This window comes from Hyaena hyaena, unplaced genomic scaffold, assembly GCF_003009895.1.
Source record: "Hyaena hyaena isolate Hyena2069 unplaced genomic scaffold, ASM300989v1 scaffold_815, whole genome shotgun sequence".
NCBI classification, from domain to species: Eukaryota; Metazoa; Chordata; class Mammalia; order Carnivora; family Hyaenidae; genus Hyaena; species Hyaena hyaena.
In genome coordinates, this window is record NW_024081447.1 from 415,389 (window position 1) to 433,430 (window position 18,042).

Consider the following 18,042-nt stretch of genomic DNA (forward strand, 5'->3'; position numbering starts at 1 on the left):
GTCAGCACAGAGCCCGACGCGGGGCTCGAACCCACAAACCGCGAGATCCTGACCTAAGCGAAAGTCGGATGCTTAACCGACTAAGCCACCCAGGCACCTCCATAACATTCCTTTTTTAAAAATTTGAAGCATAATTATCTGTAGGTTATTTCCAAGGCAATATATTTCAGTTAACATTTATGCTTTGTTCAAATTTATAAATAGAATTATTTTTTAAAAGAAGAAATTTAACCAAGGATGTGATAAAGAATCAAATGCAAAATAAACATTTTAAACTTCAGCAGAAGTGATTTTTCTCAGGAAAGTATGTAAAAACTCTAATTTATATTTACACTAAAGCTGTGGATGAACAAATAGTTTGTGTAACACAATTTAGAAATCATTTGAGGGATACAATACTTTGTTACTAGACAGTTAAAAATAAACTTCCCAGTTATGTTAATATCTTAATAGTTAAAAAGCAGTATAATTCTGGAATTGGTTCTCAGTTTTTATTCTCTTTAGAGTATTTATTAGTAGAGGCCTTTTTTATTTATAAAATTGGGGTAAGCATAATTTACTCACAAGTTTGTCAAGAAGACAGATCAGATAATGTATATAGTGTAGTCAAAGTACAAAAGCTAAGAAATCCTACACATACTATGTTTATTTTTGGGGGGCGTAGGGAGGGGCTGGGAGAGGGGGAGAGAGGATCTGAAGCAGGCTCTAGGCTGACAGCAGAGAGCCTGATGTGGGGCTCGAACTCCTGAACCATGAGATCATGACCTGAGCTGAAGTCAGACCCTTAACCAACTGACTGAGCCACCCAAGGGCCCTAATTCTACACATATATACACAGACATAATCATAACACTTTAATATTGGTTAATTGGAATTATAGAACAAATCCAATGAAATCATTATGGAAGAAATATTTTATGTTTGAAGATAATAAATGCCTTTAGGAATTTCTACAACTCAGTGATATAAGGAAAGAGAATATAATTAAATGAATATGTCCCTGTACTGGAGTCAGAACAGAACATAGCCCATCTCAGGATTATGCTGGACAGCAGGTGTATTTCTTCAATGGGATGTGGATGCTAGATTTGCTATGTTTAATCTTGAATAACCCTTTAATATTTCATATGATATTGATTTTCTAATGATAGGTTTATTTAAATTGGTAGAAAGTCATTTTTGAACTTCTCTCCTACTCAGGCTACTTAACTTATTTTATTGCCGGACAATAGCTATGAAGGTAGAGATTTTGTTTGCTATAACCTGCTTGCATTTATGGAACCTCACATGGAGCACTAGATAGAGTCACTGGGTGGAAATGGAGGCAGATTCCATAGACGATATCCCTATTACACTTTAAGGAGCTTGAAGGAATGCGCATCAAAACTTGAAAGAAAGGAGAACACATTTATGGACCAACATGCTGGTGACAGTAAATTGATACAGAAGCTGCTGGCCTGAAAGAGAGATGACAGGCGCAAATATTTTTAAATCTTTTTTTTTAATGTTTTTTTTATTTATTTCTAGGAGAGAGAGACACACACAGCGTGAGCAGGGGAGGGTCAGAGAGAGAGGGAGTCACAGACTGAAACAGGCGCCAGGCTCTGGGCTGGCAGTCAGCACAGAGCCCGACGCAGGGCTCGAACCCACGAACCGCGAGATCATGACCTAAGCGAAAGTCGGACGCTTAACCGACTAAGCCACCCAGGCGCCCCGACAGGCGCAAATATTTTTAATTCAGATTGTTTTCTGCTTGGGTGTTGTCTGTAGCGGTCAGTCACAATGTGTCTGAATGGTTGTCAAAAGCATGATTTGAAACTTTCACATCTCACAACTGCTCTTGCCTTTATTCCTTTCCTGTTATCCTTGCCCTATAAATTGGACAAATTGTACATTTGTAGGGTGATTAATAACTTATCTTATATATTTTCATACTTATTGCAAGAAGTTACATTTAGTCTCCTCTACAGTTAAATAAAGAGGAAAATCTACTCTGTCAAATCCTACCAAAGAAGAGGTTACTGTGTCTAGACTAATTATTATAGTAGTCGCACTAGGCAGCAACTGTTCTTTTTGGAGTACAACACGAAAAAAGTTGATTATGTTAAATAACTAAATAATGAAGCCATACTTTATTAAGTTTCTTATTTTAATTCCAATATAGTTAGCATGCTGTGTTGTATTAGTTTCGGGTGTACACTGTAGTGATTCAACAATTCTACACATTGTTCAGTGCACACGATAAGTGTACTACTCTTTAATCCCCATCACATATTTCACCCCTTCCCCCACTGACCTCTCCTCTGGTAGCCTTCGGTTCTCTAGAGTTAAGAGTCTGTTTTTTTGGTTCATCTCTCTCTGTCTCTTTTTTTCCTTTATTTGTTTGTTTTGTTTCTTAAATTGTACACATGAGTGAAATCTTAATGGTATTTGTCTTTCTCTGACTGACTCATTATTTCACTTATCATAATATTCCTTAGCTCCACCCATGTTGCTAATGGCAAGATTTCATTCTTTTTATGGCTGCATGATATTCCACTGTGTATGCGTGTGTGCATGTGTGCGTGTGTGTGTGTGAGCGTGTGTGTGTATGTGTGTGTGTGTGTATGTGTATGTACCACATCTTCTTTATCCATTCATCAGTTGATGGACACTTGGGCTGCTTCCATATCTTGGCTACCGTAAATAATGCTGCAATAGACACAGGGATACGTGTATTCTTTTGAATCTGTGTTTTTGTATTTTTTGGATGAAATCGGATCATAGGGTACTTCTATTTTTAATTTTTTTAATGTTTATTTATTTTTGAGAGAGAGAAAGAGCACGAGCGAGCCAGCAGGGGAGGGGCAGAGAGAAAGAGGGAGACACAGAATCCAAAGCAGGCTCCAATCTCTGAGCTGTCGTCATAGAGCCCAATGCAAGGCTCCAATTCATGAACTGTGAAATCATGACCTGAACTGAAGTCAGATGCTTAACCAATGGAGCCACCCAGACGCCCCTGTTTTTAATTTTTTAAGGAACCTCCATACCGTCTTCTACAGTGGCTGCACCAGTTTACATTCCCACCAGTATTGCATGAGGGTTCCTTTTTCTTCACATCCTTGCCATCACATCTTGTTTATTGTGTTGTTGATTTTAGCCATGCTGACAGATATAAGATGACATCTCATTGTAGTTTTGATTTGCATTTACTTGACGATGAGTTGATGTTGAGCATCTTTTCATGTGTCTGTTGGCCATCTGGATATTATCTTATTTGGAGAAATGTCTATTCATGTATTATGCCTATCTTTAAATAGGGTTATTTGTTTTTTGGGTGTTGAGATGTATAAATTTTTTTATGTATTTTGGATACTAACCCTTCATCAGTTATGTTGTTTGCAAATATCTTCTCCCATTAAGTAGGTTGTCTGTTAGTTTTGTTGGTGGTTTCTTTGCTGTACAGAAGCTTTTCACTTTGATGTAGTCCCAGTAGTTTATTTTTGCTTTTGTTTCCCTTGCCTCAGGAGACCTATCTGGAAAGATATTACTACTGTCAGTGTCAGAGAAATTACTGTCCCTTCTAGAATTTTTATGTCTACCCATACTTTTCAAGTTATAGTTTGTCTATCCACATAAATCCACAAATGACAGGTCTTAATTAGTTCTAATGAGCTATTCCTGGTAGAACCTACTGCATCAGTCAGAATATGGTAGGATAAGTCCCAACTTTTGGTCTCTGGTATCTTTATTTTTTTTTATTATTTTTTTTAAATTTTTTAAAATTTATTTCTAGGAGAGAGAGAGACAGTGTGAGCAGGGTAGGGTCAGAGAGAGAGGGAGTCACAGACCGAAACAGGCTCCAGGCTCTGAGCTGGCAGTCAGCACAGAGCCCGACGCGGGGCTCGAACCCACGAACCGCGAGATCATGACCTAAGCGAAAGTCGGACGCTTAACCGACTAAGGCACCCAGGCGCCCCTCTGGTATCTTTACTTTAATGCTGAAGACTCCCAAAGAGCATTCATTGACGTGGACTATATCCACTGATTTTTTTTTCATATTAGAAACTAAAATTTAAAAATAGTTATAATTTTTAAATAACAATAATAAATCCACAGCATGTTAACTTAAAACACATCTTTGTGTGAAATAATAAGGACAATGTCATCATTATACATTTTTTCAAATCTTTCTGCACTAGATTCTGATACCAGTTTCTGGATCAAGTAGGTTGCAACATCACACAACATGTAGAACCTTGGAAAACTCTGCTTTGCACTTCTAAGGAAATGAGAGCAAAAGAAGAAATAAAATCTTCATATCATTATAAAAATAATTTTTACCTCCTGGATCCCTTGGAAGAGCTTCAGGAGTCCAGGGGTCCCCAATCCATACTCTGAAAACCACTGGGCTTAGTTATACTATGATAAGATACAATCTTCAAATCCTACTATCTTAAAAGATTTTTTTCTTCTTTCTCTTTCCAATATCCATTTGGGATAGGTTGGACATTTTGTTCTATGTCATTGTAGACTTCACTCTGGCACCCATTTTAGTGGAGCAGAAACTCTTTAGAACATTGCTGGTAACCGTGGCAAAGAGAAAAGAAAGCATGACAAAATATGGACTCATTCTTAAATCTTCCTGCTGTAAATGACACCTATTACTTCTGCTCATATGTCATTAGCTAAAGCAATTCACATATCATAGCCTAACTTTATGAAGGCAGGGAGGTATAACCTTCCTGCAGGGACAGACACAGGATATTAGTGAACACTAATAGTATCTGCCATACCCACTAATATTTTTTAAAGCGTATCTAACTCTGTTGTGTCAAGTCATTAGATGTTCATAGACTCTAATCTCAGATTTTAGTAAGGTGATCTTTATCTTTGCCTCCAAACCTGCCCCTTTTCTAAATTTTAAGAATTTAACAAATTCCTGGCATGTGTTCAGTGTTTAATAAACATTCATTAAATAAATGGACAAAAACCTGCCAAAATATCATTTAGATTTGGGTGTAATACTTACATGCCTAAAATACTAAGAATGATCTATCCAAATACTGGCCAGGTTAATTCTGGATCTGGAAAAGGTCTTTTTGATACTCTAACTCAACCTCATCATTTAATAGATAATGCAACTGAAATGTGAGAAATTAAATGACACCATTTTAATCCTTGAAATGGAACGAAAGTTAATTATGTCCGGTATATGTTTTAGAAATGGTATTGAGGGGCGCCTGGATGGCTTAGTCGGTTAGCGTCCGACTTTCGCTTAGGTCATGATCTCGCGGTTCGTGGATTCGAGCCCCCGCGTCGGGCTCTGTGCTGACTGCCAGCTCAGATCCTGGAGCCTGTTTCAGAGTCTGTATCTCCCTCTCTCTCTGACCCTCCCCTGCTCACGCTGTCTCTCTCTCTCTCTTCTAGAAATAAATAAAAATATTTAAAAAAAAAGAAAAGAAATGGTATTGAGTTTGGGAATGCTCCTAGATAAGTCCTAGTAAATACTCACATGATATAATCTTACAGATTTCTACATCAGAGTTTCATATTGTCCAATATCTAAAATTTATAGGACTCAAAAGATACTTTCAAGCAACTACTGCATAAAAACTTTACTTTCTCTTAAGGTACCACCGGAATAAGAATTTGTTGCCAGATTTCTAGTTTTTTTACAGGCTTGCATTCATTCTGAATGCTAATGTGTTGACCACTTCTGTAAAACCCATCTTCTAAAACCACTTATGGTCATAGAAATATCTTGTAGATGACAAAAAGGTTATATAATGTAAATTGCCAAGATGGGAACGATTGCTCCCACGTCCAAAATATCCAATCTTTACATTTTATTTTCATTAACTCTAGAACTCAAAGTGCCAAATTTAGGTAGAAGAGATTGACTGAATATAGACAAATAAACAACACTGCCTTTTCCCTCAGTATGGTAAAATTAATGAGAAAACTGAAAGTTTCTATTCACAACATACTTTTTTCCTAAGAACAATGTATTATTCTAATTAAACTTGTCAATAGCCCCATAGAGGTAGGTTAGGGACAAATATTCCCTTTTCATAGATTAAAAAAATCAAGGCACAAACAGATTAAGAGAGAAGCCAGAGGTCACATAATCAGTTATTAACAGAGCCAAGAAAACATGATGATGCTTATTTCTTCCAAGATGGTGCTCCAGACTTGTAGCCACTGTAGCCATGATTATACATTTTGATAAATAACAAAAATTAGGAAAGCAGTTTGGTCAAAGTATCTGAAATGAAACCTAAATTGTGCCTATAGCAATTATCTTTGCAGGAACATGAAATTGTTCCTTTTTTAAAAGCCTGCCCCCCCCCATATTTTTTCCTATTGTTTTTGTACTCAAAAATATCTGTTGTCTAACTTAAAATAAATGCAAATATAACTGTTATACAAAGTAGCATTTATGCCTCTAGTACCATTAAAGACCCTCATGTGTGAATGGGTGTTTAATTAGGCTGTATTAGATTAATCCCATGTCTCCATTGGTTGTAACAAATGAAAAGATAGTATATGCTGTCATGGGGATAGACATTTAAAGTTCAATGTAACTTTCATATTTTTCCACGTTGATCGGTCAGCTAGGACTTCCTATTAATTTGATGAAAATTTGATTTGTAAATCAGAAAACCTTTTAATTGCAAGAAATGCAAAGCAGGAATCTTTTTTTTTTTTAAAGGATTGACATTACCTTTGTTGTTTGATACATTAAAATAAGACCCATAAGGGACAGCTCTAAACAATGAACTTCATGTAAAATAGATAAAAGCTTGTTCCTTGGGCCTACATAGAAATTCAGACAGAGGCTTGGAAAGAACAACCTAATACTTCTAATAGGATAATATTGCCTAGGTAGCAATAGAATATTTGTTATAAAAGGTCTTAAATGTCATTTCCTAATGACATTTTGAGGTAATTTTAACCACTTTTAAAATAATTGCGTATAGATTATAGTTATTGAATAAGAAAAGACTTGCTTCCAATTTAAACAATGTTGGGAAGTTAAATGTAAATTTAAGTAGTGAAACCTTATTTTTAAATCAGAAAAATATTTCGGCCGACGTGTAAGTTTTGCTTTGTCACTGTACTGTATTCCGTTCAGTAGAACAAAGACCAAATGCATAATGAGCCAATGTAAATGAAGTCAAATCAGCAAAAGCATAGTGGGGGAGGGGAAGGTATAAAATATGACAGTTGGTATAATGACCAGGGAGTAGAGAATTTAAATGTTTAATGCCTACACATTCAGATTCATTTTTCTGTCATCGCTTTGAATGGGTAGACTGAGGTGCTTGAAAGTCCAGAATGAAAACATCATCCCTTGGACCAAAAGAATTATTAATATTATTTAATAGCACAGATATGATCTGCACTCATAATCATCTTCTTTCTACCACTCCCCCCGCCCACCTCAGGAAAAAAAAAAATAGAGAGAAACGTGGTTATAATTAGAGATAATTTGAAAATGCTCTAAGTGTTTATTTGGGGCTTTCTCTCTTACCCTCCTACACTAACATGCCAGCTTCCCATCTTTCAGCCATGATGGAAGCTCAGAACACAATAGGAACACAGCAACAATATGAATTGCAAATACATGTATATCTTTCTCTACAACCTATCTTATTGACTCTTAATAAAATGAATATCTTCTAAAAAATATCCTGAGCTGTAAATGCTTTACTACTGATGACGGGCTTTGGAAAAATACTACAAATGCCTTACAATCAACTAGACAGACTTGTGTTAAAAAGAATTGCTTAGCTCTTGTCTGTAAATTACTCCCCTCCCTCTCCAATAAAGGAATGAATCTTGCTTAATAATCTATGCTGCTTAGCATGTGTTATAACTGTACATGTGAAAATCTTTGCATTTTACATATCCCATACTTTAGGACTATAACAAGCCTTTATCATAATGTTCTCACATTTAACATTTCCCTACATAGAATGTGAATTTTTTTCGAGCATACTGACATAAAGATCATTTAATGCAGTGTCCCCCACCATGCCATTTTCTCTCGTGTGCAGTTCCAAAGTATGGCTGTCTTGAAGATATTCATAAATTCATTTTGCTGTCTAGGCAGTTTAACACACAGTAATTAAACTGGAGCTATAAACAGCAAAGCATATACATGGACTTCTCAGATTTCAATATTACATTAAACTGGAGGATATTAATCCCTAAAAATAAATGCATTGAAAACATGAAGGTGGAATTGTATTTTGGGGTAGAGATAGGTAGGAAAAGAATCGAAGATTACTGTAAAGTAAGCTAAATTTATGGTTTTAGTGTTAATTAAATTATTCAAAAGAATTTGTGTCTTTACAGCTTAAAAAAGGAGAAATACCCACATTTCTTTGGCACTGAGGATGTGTACTAAAAGGCTTCCCTTAAACCAGCTCCACAAAAGAGAGGAGATGTGTGTTGAGGGCTGGGGAAACACAGGAACCCAAATAGTTGCTATGTAAATGTTTAAGGATTTTTGCAGGTTAGACTCCAAAGAAGAAATAAAATGCTAGCCTTTTACCTTTGAACCCTTTTGTGCAATATCTTAATGTTGCCAATGTGAATATAGTGAACTTAATCAGTAAATTTGACTGAGATTTATGAACTTTTTCATTCTTAATGCATTTACATATACACAAGCACATATATGTACATAAATTTATTTTATTACACCCATTTTACACAAACTGAACCTTAAGCAGTTGAAGTTAAAAAAAAAAAGCCAATCAGAATACTCTTCATATATCCTTAAGTCCATAAACCTCTTTAAATTGTCTCTTTTAAAAAACAGCTAAATTATGGAAATGCAGACTGCATTACAGAATATTTGCCAGTTATATCTTGATTCTTATTTGAAATTCCCACAAGAATATAGGCATGACAGTAATATAAACCATAGAAACAGGCAAAAAAAAAGTAGAACACAGGGACTTGTAAATAAATCCATGAATATCAAGAAGCACAGATGCTAAGATTATGCATTTTTACCAGTACAGTTCTGTGCTTGTAAACTATAAGGCCAGACATTTGTAAGATGCAGTGTAGCAGGTCTTGCAGAGGGAGGGAGTGGAAAGAGAGACACTGAGAAAGGTGGGGAGGAGGGAAGAAGGGAGGGAAAGTGAGTGAGAAATAGAGGGAGAGAAAGAGAGGGGGAGAGAGATTGAGAAGAAGAGTGTGTGTGTGTGTGGGGGGGGTGAACATAGCCAGACACAATAACGCATAATAATGTTAACATTCCTGCATGTCTAATGGCTTAAATATGCTGGGTGCCTCACTCTAGCTCCACACGGCAGATGATGTCAAAGAATCATTTAATATTTTATCAATAGTCCTTCTTTGAACCCCCCATTTTTTTCCTATAAAAGGGATTCTGGGGTTTCCAAGCACACACACAAAAATTAAATCTCTTGAATGGCAAAATTTTAAGACACAACGTGTTTGTGACTACTTCGTGTTCAGCAAGATTCACACCATTTTCCAACGTGTCTTACATTATTTACATCTTAGCAATGTCAACATGTCTTATTTACCAAGGAAACATAAAGGCAGGTTTTAGCATCTTTTATTCTTTTCCACATTAGGAATGTATACTTTTATTTTTTAATGTAAAAGAAACCCATTGATTGAATTATTATTATAATAGCAATTGGACTTTTAGGGGTTTTTTTTTTCTGGTGGAAAATATTGTTTTCTTGTTTGACGGATACTATGCCTGTAACAAAGAATGACTGAATTGTCTTAACAAAGAAGATGAAGGATGTATGTGTTGGTTACAATAGAATAACCACCTTCCAGATCTCTTAAATCCACAATATATGTAGTGTGGGTCCTGAGTGGCTTTTGTTTTCAATGTCTTTTGTAAGCTTTTAGGGTTTTTTCTGCATCAAATGTCAAGTTAATTTACAGGGCGCTATTACTGATATGTTTCCTTGGTTTGTGGTTTTCTGTGAAAGGCAGGCAGCTGAGACCAAGTCTTAGGCTGGGGGGAGGGGCAGCCGGCGATCCCATAACACACACACTGTGCCAGGGTCTGTAAATTGGCTGCCTGTATGACAGCGGGCCCAGGGAAACCTCTAGTCTTCATTTGCATGCTGAAGAATATCCAGGATTAAACCGGACTGATTTTCATACAGGATTTAGACCTGACATTTATTATTCGGTTCACAGACCTCTTGAAGGAAAGTTTGTTTTCCACTCATAGATGAAAAATCTTCTAAGATAAATAAAGACTGGCTTAGCAGTAACAGTAAATAAATATCTTTCCTGTATTTCTTATGAATTTATCATATATGATTACCAGACAGATGTTTGCCACCAAATTACTATATTTTCCTCTTTAGCAATTCTAAGGCAAAATATCTATCAGGGCCCAACTTAGTCTTTATAAAACATATCTGTTTAATTCTGGAAGTTTATTTTTCATAAATAAAATTTAGAGACAGACACGATTTTTAGAACAAATTAAAACAATATTGGAGTAGTAAAATACTCTGAAATGCTTAATTTTGCATCTGCTCCATGTATTTTTATGACGACAGAGAAAATTTTGGTTATACTGTAAGCATCAAACACATGGTTTCATATAAAACATGAAAATTATAAACGAATGCTACACATGAGCCCTATCTACCAAATTTATAACGTAGATAGTTCATTTTCATTGCCTAATAGATCCATAAAATATTCCAGTGTCTTCTAACATTTAAGTATTAATTGTTTGTCCAGACAAACACTTAGAATCCAATACTTCGGCAATATTTTAACTAAACTGAGGTTTAATTTCTAGTATTCAAACAAAACATATTTTGACACAATACCAATATGAAGAAACATGGCAGAGTTGCCTTACATTTTCTGGAAGGCCTTTTGTATGTGGGCCAGGGTAAATACTACGTGTGGTGATTAAACAGGCCCAGAAGAAATTTAGAATTCTTCATGTATTAATAAACAACAGACTTTTCAAATGCATTGAAAATACATTTCCTACACTTAATAAATGTAAGATAAAATCATACCAATGTCAGCAATTAAATATATTATTGTTTCTGTCGATGCATATGGAGAAAACACTGTAAAATCTGCGACATATTTGAATTTTTAATGTGTCAGTGAAACTTTGGAAAACATGTTCCGGCATTTGATTTCTTTATGAATCTTAACTTATTCGTAACAAATCTTAAACATGGACGATATAGGATGTATTCTTTGAAAATGTTTGTTTGTTTAAATGTTTCATTTTATTATAAATGTACCTGTGAGTCACATTTACACCTTCAAATTGGCTTATGATTATACTCAAAACAAGTAAATATTATTAAAGTTTTAGACTATATCAGTGAACTTTTTATAGTGAGATATCAGTATGGTGTATACAAATCAGGTTATTAACCAAGCATTTAATAAATGAACAAATGAGTCTATATAGTTATGTCTTAATTCAGTTACCATACATAACATGCACAAGAATCATCAGTCTCTTTACCAAAAATTAGGTAAAACCAAAAAGTAGAAATTATTGCTGTGAAAAGATTTTGGTCATCTTTCAAGTAGAAATATTACTCCTTTATTTATATGTAAATTACAAATGGTAACATAAATATTGTAAAGTGTGTCTACATGTGCAAAGTGAAGAGAATCCAGGCACTTATTTGAACAATTCAGGCTAACCCCCCTCACTTTTGCTTGCAATAGATAATTGAGGCACAAGTAGTTTTCCCTTGAATTATCTGGATGATTGCATCAATTCTTCACTTTCCTTTATATGTGTATATAGACATAGCAATTGTGTGTCTTCAGAAAGTGCCACTTTAAAAAACATGCAAATACAGAACACAGTCATGTACGACACTGCTACCTTTCAGACGTAATATACCACTGAGCTTATTTGTTAATCAAATTGGAATCTTAAAAAGAGGGAGGGGTTAAAGATATTTTCCTAAGTAATTATTTCTAAAGCAACATACAGTGATATTTAGATGTAACATACAATTATATATGCATCATGCAAACTAGGTTTCTTCAATCTTCTCTGGCATACTAATGCCCTGGTATCCTTCATTATTATTTCTATTAGCAGTCTACTTCCACAGTAGGCCCTGCTAATTGTAGGGAGAGTATTCACGATGGTGTGTTACCAGGAAAGTACTGAGGAACATTTAATTGTGAAAGTTTGACCCTCAACCCGAAATCCTGAAAATATATGTTTGAGAAAAAGGAATTCTGAATTCACTTGGTTGGAATGGGGAGGGTCATTTTCAATCAGGCCAATTTTTAATGACTTCATTGTTAATACACTTAAAAATTGGGGTAATATAATGTCTTGAGCTCACACAGTTATTTCGTCTTTTTTAGTGACTGCATAAGAAATAGATATTAATTGCCCCGCCATTTAAAATTCTTGATACAATTCACACTTACTTACTTTAAACTCAAGATGTCTCTCAATCAAATTGTGGGGCTCTTTATATCTTCAATGTAATTAGTATTGTACAGTATTCATGACAAACATAAAGAACAAGGAAAAGGATTCCTACTTGGTAATCATTGTAAATATGAAATTGTCAAGCTAGTCCTAATTAGTCACTGAGATAAAGATAATATGCAAGTCTCCAAGAGGTGCAACAGACTTAGAATAAAATTCGAATATGCCACAATTAGATTATTGTTTCAAATGCTTATGCTTAATAAAGTTGGTGGACCATTATTTGCCAAATAATTCTGTCAGGCAAGCAGTCATAGTTTAAAAGTAATTAAGCAATTCAGCCTCATCTTTAAGTGGTACATGCAAATATCCATGCTTTTGTTCTTTTGGAAATGTGTAAGATGCTTGATAAAAAGTATTGCATAAGAGAAAATTCAGTATGTTATACTTTTTAGACTTCAACAGGTAGAGAATCATTTTTAAACTTGCCTTTAAAAACCATTCTAGTAAAGCGTTTGATTGTTTAACATTTTTATTATTCAAGTTCTTACCATTTCACACTACTCCCTAGAGAGGGGCCAAGAAAATATTAAAAATACTATAGAAATATAAAGGATAAGATATTTGTCACTCTCGTTTAAATTGATGTATGCTGCTGTCCTATAAACGTCACATCGGATAACCCTGAAAAATTACCATGAATCTCCATAATTACGCATATTCATGATGCTGTTTTGCATAGTGCTAACAGCAGACTGCATGTGGGGTGGGACGTGAAGGGGGGTAGGAGTGATGTGACAGATTAAAATTATTACCAGTATCATGGAAATAGACATAGCAACAGTTCCATTTTGTTAGGTCTTAGAAAACAAAAGCGTATCATAAAATTGCACAGTAATTAAATAACTAGAAATTTTTCTCCTACATATTTCATCATAAAAAGTTAACAACGATAAGCTGACTAGAATTGTCATTGTTACTTGAAATGTGCTTACATTTGTCATAGATTCATAGGTACAGGAGTATGTCAACTGAAAGGATGAGGTGCTTTTTAACTTTTTTCGAGGTGGGGCGGGAGTGAGAAGATGGGGTGACGGGGAATTTTCAAGCCTTCCGAAGTACCCAAGTTTCTTATGTGATTCAGAAGCTCTTGATGAGCTGAGTGCAAATCATGTAGGTAGAATTCTTCTGCTAAATATGAGGACTGAATCATATTCAGCAAACTGTTAAAAGGCTCTAAGAGAAAAGTTGTCTGGTGTCTATCTCAATAGCTTTTTGTGCTGAGGCAGAGAGCAGAGTTAATCAGGGACTCTAGAAGTAATTATCGACAGAGTTTGGGTAATACAAATGCTTGGGTAAACAGCGATTGTTCTTTCCACAAGATTGCGAGTAGAAACAACAATACTGGTATTGTCCTCCACTTCTCATTAAGGGGACTCGGGGAGGGAGGGCTGCTCTGCCAGGCGGATGGGAAACTGACAGGCAAACTGTGCTCGAACGACTCTCTCCTGATCCCACTACCACAAGCTCTGGCTTTTGGCATCAGGAGTGCCAGCTGCATCGGGAGAAGCCAAGCCTGTCATACCATCTTCACGTCAAATCTTCAGGGTACAAGAGCTAGAGCATAGTTAGAGCTTAATGAAGAAACAAATACAAAAGGGAAGATTAGGCCTTGTTAACACTTGCATTCATTTGTTCTTATAGAAACTGCACTGGATGGGTTGTTTTATAGAACTCATTCCTTTTTTCTACTAAGCAGAAAAGTTACATTGAGGATGCATTTTTTTTTTATATTGTAAATACACAGAGAAAAAAGAAATCTTTCAGGTCCCCTGTAACTATCAGCCAGCAAATGGTTTTGTCAAAAATGCCACTTGAAACAGTGATGTCCATGACAACTGTCAAAATTGGTAAATAAATACTTTTCATTTTTTTTATATTAATCATATTGTACTTCTTGCCACATGCAGCATTTCTTTGCATACTTAAGTGGTACCATTGAATTCCTTTGAAAAAATGGGGATGTGGAACTTTATCTATTGTTACTGGATAACAAACAGTCTCCTCTTTGGGGTGCAACATTTATGTTTCATGGCACCACATTACTTTTATCTTCAAATTAATTGCATTTGAGAAAAAGGATCCATATTTTTGAAGTTCACTATAAACTAGTCAGAAAGTTTGACAGCAGAATGCTACAATTATTTTTTATTGTTATAAGCAGTCAGTCAGCTGTACAAAGGTATATTGTGTACAGCTGCAATGTAAAACCTATTTTTGTTTATGCTATCTGTCAACCACTTAATATGGCTAAGGTGCCTTCTGGATGATACTATTCTGAAGGAAACAAGAACCCTTTAATGGAATAATCTACTTTCTAGTCTATACCTTGCATGTAGGGCCTGCCCAAGAAAAGTTCATAATACATCTGTGGCTGTTAGACTTTGGATACATGTTGAAAGAAGATAGGCAATTTTTGTTGACTCTGAAGAGAGGAATGTACAGTATCTGTATTGGAACTGAGATACTGGACTTTTATAAATTCTCACATACTGAGATGCACATTCAATGAGGAGAGCCTTCATTTTCTTTGCCTTGCTGACGATGGAAAGCGGAAATATGGACAGCAAGGTGTTCTTTCAGGAGGTAACTATCTGTAGACATACGAAAAGACAATATCCAAACCATGAAGCCTAATTACTAAATAATTTACTTTTTTAATGAGAAAGGCATTTGAAATAAAATATACTATATAAATGGTCCAAAGTCCAAGTAATTGTGTGTAAATTCAATTAGCCCAAGGTAAATTTACACCCATACGCACATAATGATGACAAAGATGTTATAAATTAGCTTTTGTATTCCATGAAAAAAGTTTACCATTTGATGTAAACCAAGACTTTAAATCCCAGTATCCCTTAATTATTGAGGAATGTTACTTGAATTTACATTGACCTAATGTGAATGAGTCCTTTTTCCCTTCGTATGTCCTAAAGAAAACCAGTGGTTTCAGCGTGGTAGGAATGGATCCCCTTTATTCTATTAGTCTGGAGATACCACACTATTAGCGTTATGTGCTGAGTTCCCCTGAACTTTTCCTGTTTTATGGTCATTATATTTGCATGACATGATTTTGCTTATGGGATACAAAATGCTGTTTATCCGAACAGCAGTGGACCCTGAAATACTCAAAAGTTATCTCATATTTCCTAGTGCACATATACTTCTCGTACTCTGAACTCATGGATGTAACCATTTTAAGGTGACTGCATCTTAAAATGTGAGGTCATGTTGCAGGGGGCTGATCTCATTACAGGAACTTCTCAGAGAATTTCTTATCACAGATTCACTGATTAATCATTTAAATGGCACTTGGTCCTTACAATGGCCAATTCTCATATGCTTTCAGACAAAGAGCAGCTAAATACTGACTAATGCTATTTTTATTTGTTAATGTTACCAGCGGTTTCCTCAGTAGTTTGTAATTCAGCATGACAGGTAGATTTGCATGAGGTCTCCAAATGTGCTTAGTTACATGAAAGTATTAATATAACTTTCTGTGATAACAAGTAAAATGAGACTACACTTTTTTCGGATCAATTGCACTCCTTTTTAGGATTTTATTAATAATTACTTCAGCATTAATGTGACTACACTATTTCATTCGTTTCTAAAACTGTCCAACCAATTTTAGCTGATACAATCAATTATGTATCAATAGGACATGCAATTGGAGTATGTACTAGAGGATCTTTACTTCTGCAAATCATATCATCTTAAGTATGACATTATAAAATAGATTTGTGTTTATTTGGATTATTTTAAGATAATAGCATGATAGAAAAGAATAAAATAATTCATGTTCCCAAAAAGCAAAATTTGGTAAAAATATTTGTTGATTGTACTATAATCATCACATGTAAATATTATATATGTTTAAATTTCTTCCTGACAAAAATGAATGCACGTTAGTTTTCTGTGTGAGAATGTCTGAAGCTGGACTGAAGTTGTAGAGTTTAGGTTAGAGTGAGTGGGATGTGGGCATTACTATTGCATACATTTAATTGACAGTGATGTGGCTCCATTTTGGATCACAAAACATTATGTAAAGAGTTTTATATTTTTATACAGCTTAATGTTAATTTATACAGATTTATAATTTAGGTGAACAAAATAAAAACATAAATTATACTTTTATTAAGATCAGGAAGTCTCCACCATTCATTTAGTTAAGCTTTCCTTTACAATGAGTTGATTTTACATGAAACATTAGCTATAATATGAAGAAGCAACCCTTCCCTTTCTCACTGAAAAACAGTGTTTGGTAAGAGTAGAACAATTCAAATGCAACTAAAGAAATCAAATATATAGGAATATTGAATATTTGGGTACTGCATAAACTTCTTTTGAGTTCTCTTTTTTGAAAGATGTCAGCCTTGATCAGGACTCTAACTAAAGAATGAACTTGCTACACTGCTCTTACTCACTCCTTGACTTCTAGCAGTGTGGGACTATCTAGAGGGAAAGAGGGCATGTATAGGAATGGAATCATAACTGTCCCCAGCAGCAACCCAAAATTAAAAGTCACTGTCCCACTAAGAATCCCTTTTGGTCTCCATCTGTGTTGCAGAGAAGGACAGCATGGGTTTTCAAGGGATGGTTGACAGAGGGGCCGGGGTGGGCCGGTATGTAGTTTGTTTAACCTGAATTTATGCTTGTATGTACTTGTATAAGTGTGTCTTTGCTTACTTTTTGTTTATAAACATCTGTATCTAGGGGCTTAAAAAAATCTATTCATCCAAATTCTAATTCACCTAATACTTCTACTCAGTTATACATGCTGCTTACCTTGTGTGAATCAGATGGTCATTTTGGCATATAGGAATTTGTAAGAGCACTGATCTTGGAGTGAGATCTGGGTTCAAATTGCTGCTTGTCCTCATTTGGAGCTAATTGCATTGTCTTTCTGAGCCTCTGCAATTTCTTCCTTACATAGTGACTCTAAAAATTACATAAATATACATAAAATATCATCTGACAAAATAACTAGTACTATATCTGAAACATAAGACATGCCGCGGAATAGTGGTTGCTTTGCAATTTGAATGTGAAAAGTTCAGGAAAAATTCAGAGCTGAGTAGCCCTTTAAGAATGGTTGTTTTATCCTGAGAGGAGCAGGGAGGGGCTGAAGAGCCCCTTTATCGATGAGGGGTTGGGGAGAGTGGCCAGACCCAGTGTGGTCAGAGTCCACATTTAACCAAACTGTGTGAAATTTTTGCTTCTTCGTAGCTTGCAAAAGTTGAAAAACGGAATGCTTAAAAACAAACAAAAAGAATGAAAGTTGGCATAGAAATCCAGTGGTTTTGTTTTTCTTTTTAACATGGAACCTGACATATAATAGACTAAAGAAACATTTGCTGAATAAATACACAAGTAAAGGTGAATTTTAAATATGCAAACCACTGAAATTTAAAAACAAGTAATTCAAGTTCACCCCTACCACTGTCCTTTTTTTGTCTTTTGAGAATAAAAAGTTCAAGGGACTTTAAGAGAATGAAGGACATTCTAAAATGACCCTTCTTTATGTTTACATATGTTGA